Source organism: Monodelphis domestica, chromosome 3 (genome assembly GCF_027887165.1).
Source record: "Monodelphis domestica isolate mMonDom1 chromosome 3, mMonDom1.pri, whole genome shotgun sequence".
In the NCBI taxonomy this organism is placed as follows: domain Eukaryota; kingdom Metazoa; phylum Chordata; class Mammalia; order Didelphimorphia; family Didelphidae; genus Monodelphis; species Monodelphis domestica.
Window position 1 is genome coordinate 121,313,893 of NC_077229.1, and position 7,224 is coordinate 121,321,116.

Below are 7,224 nucleotides of genomic sequence, written 5' to 3' on the forward strand. Positions count from 1 at the left end.
TGGAGTTAGGATGCCCTGATCAGGCCTCAGACACGAGCTATGTGACCTTGGATAAATCACTTAACCTTTTTTCACCTTGGAGACAGGTACGTGGCTCAGGTAGAATCCTGGACCTAGAGTCAGGAAGACTTGACTTTAAATTTTAGCTTCAGACAGTTTACTACCTGTATGCTACTGGCCAAATCACTTAACTTCTGTTTGCCTTAATCTGCTGGAGAAGGAAATGGCAAGCCTCTCTAGTAGCATTGTCAAGAAAATCTCATGGACAGTATTGGACAGTTCATGAGATTATGATCATTTGGACAAGACTGAATGACTGAACAATGACAAGGAATTTCAATAGGTTTAGATGAAAAGGAAATTCATTCCAGGCATAGGGGAAAAGACAGAACCTGTGTAAAGTCACAGATTGGAGATGGGACTTTTTTTTTTTTGGAATAATAGGTAGGCCAGTAAAGTATTAGGAATATTGGAAAACTAGACTGGAACTAGATTATGAAGGTTTTGGAAAACAAAAAGGGATTTATATCTTAACCAGCATGTAAAAGGAAGCTATTACTAGAGGTTCTTAAAAAGAAAACTAATGTTGCCAAACCTGTTTGAGAATATCATTTAGACAGCTTTCTGGAGAATGGATTAAAGATTTTAGGCAAGGAGATCAATTCGGAGATATTAGAGTGGTTCAGGTAAAAAATGATGTGGTCCTAAACTAGAGTAGTGGTAGCTGTGTAGGATGGATAGAAGTGGACAGATTGAAGCAGTATTCTATCAGTAAAAGCAGAAAGATTTGGCAATAGTAGGTGAGAGAGAATGAAAAGCTGAAGAATGACTTCAAGGTTGCAAATTTGAGTGACTTGAAGGAAAGTGGTTCCCTTGACAAAAATAACAAAGTTAATAAGAGGTGAGAGCTCGCAGGAAAATACAAGTTCTGTTCTATAAGTAGGCATTATAAACACCACATCTCCATTTAGTGATATCCAATAGACAGTTGGTGATGTAATACTAAAATTCTTATGTGAGACTGGATCTGGGTATGTAGATAGGGGAGTTACCTCTATAAAAGAGAAGAGAAGGGAATAAGCATTTATATAGCTCCTGTTATGTGCAGGCATTGTGTTAAGTGCTTTACCAATATTATCTCATTTGATCACATAGTTGAACTCATAAGATTCCTGAGAGAGTAGAGAAAAAGGCCCAGGCCAGAGCCCTTGGATATTCTACTGTGATGATCCCTGCAAAGGAAACTGAGAAGAATCTACTAGAAAGGTAGGAAGAAAACCTATAATCTAAAGATTAAAAATCTATAGGCAACTCTCCTTGAGGTCAGGGATACCTGTGGCTGTCATTTAATGACAGTCAAATAATAAGCATTTATGAAGTCTTACTATAGGCACATACCAACTGCCAAGCTAACACAAACAATTCCTGTTCTTAAGAAGCTTATATTAAATTTGGGGAGATACCATGGAGCTATTTAAGTAAATAGAGAATAAATAAAAGGGGCATAGGAGAATCAGGATATGCTCCGTGTAGAAAGTGCTGCTGGAGCTGTCCTGAAAGAAGAAGTAGGGACGAACTGGCTCATTTTAAGTTTGGAAGATGGTGAAAAGTCTGAGGGGAAAGGCAGAAGGACAAAGAGAAGGCCAGTGAGGAGGGCACTAATGTATAATGAGGCTAGAAAAATATCTGTGGCCAAGTTACAAAAGGTCTTAAAAGCTAAAACAAATACATTTTTTCAACTCTTACTTTGTGCTTGGCACTCTGCCAAACAAAGGAGTTTATATTTTTATCTTAGAGGCAATAGGAAGCCACTAAACCTTAATTGAGTTCGGGAGTTATGGTCAGAATTGTGCTTAGGGAAAATTACTTTGACAACTATGAGATTATCAGTTCATACATTTAAGTCTGGAGGGGCCCTTGGAGGCCATCTTGTCTAACCTTTTCTTCTTGCATGTTAGGAAATTGAGACTCAAAGAGGTTCAGTGACTTGCCCAAGGTCATGCAGATAAATTAAGCTTTAGAAGTGGGATTTATAACCCAGTTTCTCTGACTACAGTCAGTACTTTTTCATCTTTATGAAGCTGTGAGACTGGTTTGATCACTGCAATAGTCCAGGCTTAAGATGACTAACATAGATAAAACTTTGCATAACAAGTGCTTAAAAATTGTTTGCATTTTCTCAGAGCATTATAGTTGAGAATGGCAGGAACAGTTGTTGAAGGTACAAAGAGCAAGGCTACTCTGAATAGATTTCCTTTAAATGTCTACAAGTAATAGTCAAGGAATGAATGGTCCAGGATGCTCATGGTTGGGTGTGGATATCAAAGATGTTAAGTGGATTCCTAACTCTTGGAACCCATTTTATTACCTAAATAGTGAAAAACAACCCATATCTTGTTATGTACAGTATATATATATATACACATATACATACACACACACACACACACACACACACACACAGGTATAGTAAATTTCATAATTAAAAACTGCCCATATCTTGTTAGGTTTAGATTGAATTACTAAAATCATATGAATTATAGGATTTAAAGATTGAATATGATAATAACAACAGCTTATATTTATCTGGTTCTCTGCCAGATAGAACATAACAAACCAGCACCATAGTGAAGGTGTTAACCCTGGCTGAAATTTAGAAAAGGGCAAAATGACTCACCCAACCTTGCTAATAAATGGCAAAAGTGGAACCAGAACTCAGATTTTCTGACTCCCAAGTTGAGTATTCTTCGGTTATATACTTTATAAAAAGAATGTATATATCTAATATTATTATAGAATAATGAAGGTTTTTCTCTTTCCTGCCCCCATCAGTTCTAATTTCACCTTGGCATTATGGCATTGTCTGAAATACAGGGTTGCAATTATTTCGCTTATTGTTATTTTCTTCTCATTTAAAATTGTACCATTTCTTCCCTTAAGCATCATAGTTAACCTGAATTTCTGAGAGATTGCTCTGATGTTCATAAATAACCTGATTTTTATCAAATTTCTCTTTCAGTTCCTCAAATAAGAACTTTTACTTTCCTACTTCTTAAGTCTTCACAGTTGTTTCTTGGAGATTTTAGGTGAAATATTAGCATAGATTTTTATTTCTTTCTTTTATATTTTCTCTTTCTTGGTGACTTGGGCTATTTACATCTTTGATCCCTTTAGAATTAAGCTCTTTCATATTAGGTTATTCTAACTAATTTTTCTCTTCTTCAGAAGTAAGCAACATTTTAATAGAAGCTTCTTTAAAAACTGCATTAAGATCTTGGTTAGCTTAACCTGATTAACTAGAAACTTTGACCAGAATATTTTTAATGTCCTACTTTTAAATGAGACACAAATTACAAAAAACAAGTTGGTATAAATTGATATTTAATCAGTTTGTAGTCAATATTTAGTACATATGTAAGCCTATCTGTGGTCTGTAATCAAATTAATTTTAATCCAGACTATACTATTCATACGCTAATAGATTTTGAGCTATAAAGGACCTTAGAGGTCTTCTAGTTATAGAATCACAGAAATTTTAGAATTGAAAGGGAACATACAATGACTACCTGGTCCAACCTGTGTCTACCCCATACTCTAAATTGGTCATTTAGTCTCTGATTGATAAGCTCCATGCTCTCTTCCTTTCCTGCAGTGAGGAGTGGAAATATTACTTCTCAAAATAGCCCATTCACTTTGTTATAGCTCTGAGCGTTAGTCATCAAACCAAAATTTGCTTCTTTGCAACTTCCTAACTAGCCTAACTAGAGTATAGGAGGAATATTGCCACATTCTTTTTAAGTTGTCTTTCTTTAAAGCCCAACATCACATGAATTTGTGGGGAGGGCGGTCCCATACCACATTGACCCTTTCATTTTACTGCTGAGAAAGCTGAAGTTCCAAGGAGCAAAGTGATTTGCCTCAGGTTTCTTACTTTAGCTAGTACTCTTTCCACTGAACCATGATGCCTAATAGGTGATTATAAAGAGCTGATGCATGGAGAAAACTTTATATAAGCGGGACCCTGAGAGAGATTCCAGTTCTTCATTGCTTGGCACATTCTTGAATTCTTAAGACTTGGTGGCTTCTTGGTGAATTCTTGGTGGCCTTTAGCCTAGGGAGTGTGATCTCTGATGGGATTCTTGGCAGTCTTGGCCTCATGTACACTAAAGGTGCTTGGCGGTTTTTCAGCATCTTTGGCTCTTCAGATTTCGGCTTCCTCATCTGGATTTTGGATTCTGGTGATATTCTCATTCAGATTCACATTTGTGGTCTGGAGAGTCTAGGATTGGGACTTAGGGTATTTTTAGCTAGGTGATATTTTCCTACCGCCATCCTATATTTCCCACTTTAATATCTCTACCTTGCCATAAATAAAGCTACTAACAGCCTACTGACTCTTTTATAAATGGCAACCACAACAATTCTTTTTTTTTAACCATTATTATCTTTGTCAAGCCAAATTTTTTAACTATAACATTTTTATAATTAATATAAAAATAACCAATTTAAATTATTACAGATATTTCATACAAATTGAGGACAGGAGGTGGGAAATGGAACTCTATTTGTATTTTTAAATGGTGGAAGTACTTGCCCCTTTTTTATCTGTCACCTGACTTGGTGTTTAGAAGCTATTATGAATTCTCCTTACCATCTCTTTAGGTTTCTATAGTTGTAACCCAGTGTTTTCCCCTAAACTAGTCTTCCTGCCTCCACTTTCCCTTCTCTGTGTTATTCATTCTTTTTTTTTTTTTATGAATAAGACTAGATCTCTTTATTCAAAACCCTTAAGTATCTTATTCTGGTCAAATAAGGTTTAAATTCTTTTGCCTGATTCTCAAATCCTTTTACATTCTGGTATCATATTTTCTTTAAATTCTAGCCCAAATTTATTACTCACTATTCTTGGAACACATCTTGTGTTTTCCTGCCTTTGTTCTTAATATTATTTATGCTTGAAATACTTCTCTTCTAAAAGCAAAATTCTACTCATCCTTTACCATCCAGTCCAAATTCCAGGTCTCTTGTGAAGTCCTCTTTCCTTTCCCCCTAATAATCTTTCATCTTTGTATTATACTTCATAATACCTTTTTCATACTTCTCTTTCTGTGTATTAGTTTTGACTGTTATTTGTGTATATTTTATATTTTTATATATATTTTATTTTTATATATTATATATATATAAATATATGTATATATTTATATATATTTTATATTTTATATACACAAATAACAGTCAAAACTAATACACAGAAAGAGAATATATAATTTATAAATAAATTAATTTATAAATAAATAAAATATATATTTTATATATAGTAAGTTCTTTACTAGGTTATAAACTCCATGAAGACAAGATTCACACAGATTCTTAATATTTATTGAATAAATGATCCTTTATCTCAAAGAAAAAAATGTTATTGGCTATATTTTATTTATTACTAAAGTAGTGAAATAAAGATATACAAGAAATTTTCAGTGAGAAAATAAAATTTCTGACTAACTTTTTGTTAATCAGAAAATCATGACATACTACAAATGTTTATTCCTCTAACATTCCAGATAATCAGTGTTTTAGTCACAGAATTAGAAGGGACTTCAACATGGCTAGTATAACTCTTACATAATATTACATTGAAACTTAATTGGTATTATAGCCTATTAGTTAGCAATCTAATATTTATTAAAGTGCCTACTATGAGCCAGGAACTGTACTATGCACAGGAGATACAAAGAAAGGCAAAAGGCAGTCTCTGCCTTCAAGGAGCTCACAGTCTGATGGAGGAGACAACATAGAAACAACTGTGTAAAAATAGGATATATGGTTATTTTCATGTGTGTGTGTGTGTGTGTGTGTAATATATGAAAAATTGGGAGTAGTCTCAGAGGAAAGGCACCAATATTAAGGAACAATGTGAAAGGCTTTTTAGAGAAAATAACACTTTATCATAGATATGAAAAAAAAAGTAGGGAAGTCAGGAGGCATAAATGAGGAGGGAGATCCAGACATAGATGATGGGCAATAAAAATGTGTTGAATTGGGATATGGAGTGTCTTATCCAGTGTCACTGGATTGCAGAATACATGGAAGAGATTACAGTGTAAGAAAACTGTAAAAGTAAGAAGGGGCCAAGTTATGAAGTGTTTTGAAAGCCAAATAGAAGATTTTATACTTGATCCTGGAGGTAATAGGGACCACTTGGGTTTTTTTAATGGGGCAGGATATGGTCACATCTACATTTTAGGCAGATCAGTTTGATAATTGATTGGACTGGGAAAAGAATTGAGCCAGGGAGACCAATCAGCAGGTGATTGTAGAAGTCCATATGCGAAGTGAAGAGGACCACACCAGAGTTATGGCAGTGTTAGAGGATAGGATAGATGTATTCCAGAGATGTTATGAAGGTGAAGGTAACAGGATTTGACCACTCATTGGTTTTCAGACGTAAAAATGTGAGGAGTTGAGCATGAGATCTAGGTTGTAAGGCTTGGGTGGTGGTGTTTGATGTTATTTACTTCTATTTTACATACAATTTTAAGCTTCACTGTCTGATTTTTTTTCCTGCTCTTGGGAAATTAGAAGAAATAGACAATTCATTGTAGAGAAGAACAATATAGGTAGAAGCTTAAAATGATAGCCTGATGATTAGGGAAGAGAAAAAGCTTAGACATTTTATTTTTTGGTTTATTTGTTTAATATAAAAGCAAACAAACTTCCATAACTCTGTAAGGTGCTCAGGATATCACTGCAGGGTACAATGATTAATCTTCATAAACATGACTTGAATCATAAAATAATACTTCCTTAGAGCTAGAATGGATGTCAGCTAGTTTAATTCTATAATTTACTTATTCAACAAGCATTTATTACACACCTACTATATGCCAGGTCTTATACTAGGCACTAGGAATACAAAAGCAAAAATATACATTTCCTACCCTTAGGGAGTTTAAAATCTGAAGGGAAAGTGGTGAAATAAGCATGTTCACAGCTAAGTAAATGCAGAATTTATATATAATGAAAATACAGTGTAATTCATGAGGTATATCTGGGAGGATCCAAATACGCTTTTTGTAAGAAGTGATAATCGTGATAAACCTTAAAGAAGGCAGAAGTTATAAGAGAAATGAGTACATTCTAGCCCAGTGAAGCAGCCTGTGCAAAGAAGTTTAGAGCAAGTAGGCCAGGCTGCAGAAAAACAAATGTGCCTTAAGTAGAGTA

The 7,224-nt window shown here is 34.5% G+C and overlaps 1 protein-coding gene and 1 long non-coding RNA gene across 9 annotated transcripts in view; one reads left to right on the top strand and one right to left on the bottom strand.

Annotated features, from left to right (window-relative positions):
* LOC103097748 (uncharacterized) overlaps positions 1-7,224 on the top strand; it is a 104,219-nt gene that overhangs the window by 23,691 nt on the left and 73,304 nt on the right. For 6 of the 8 annotated variants that reach the window (XR_001629205.2, XR_008917490.1, XR_008917488.1 and 3 more), the window contains one exon: positions 1,156-1,266. The exons of the other annotated variants lie outside the window; for them this stretch is intronic. The gene's annotated coding sequence lies outside the window, so the exon portion shown is untranslated. The remainder of the gene's footprint in view (positions 1-1,155; positions 1,267-7,224) is intronic. 8 annotated transcript variants of the gene reach the window in all.
* Positions 1-7,224, bottom strand: part of LOC130458328 (uncharacterized) — a 41,717-nt gene that overhangs the window by 12,339 nt on the left and 22,154 nt on the right. The gene's annotated exons all lie outside the window — the stretch shown is intronic.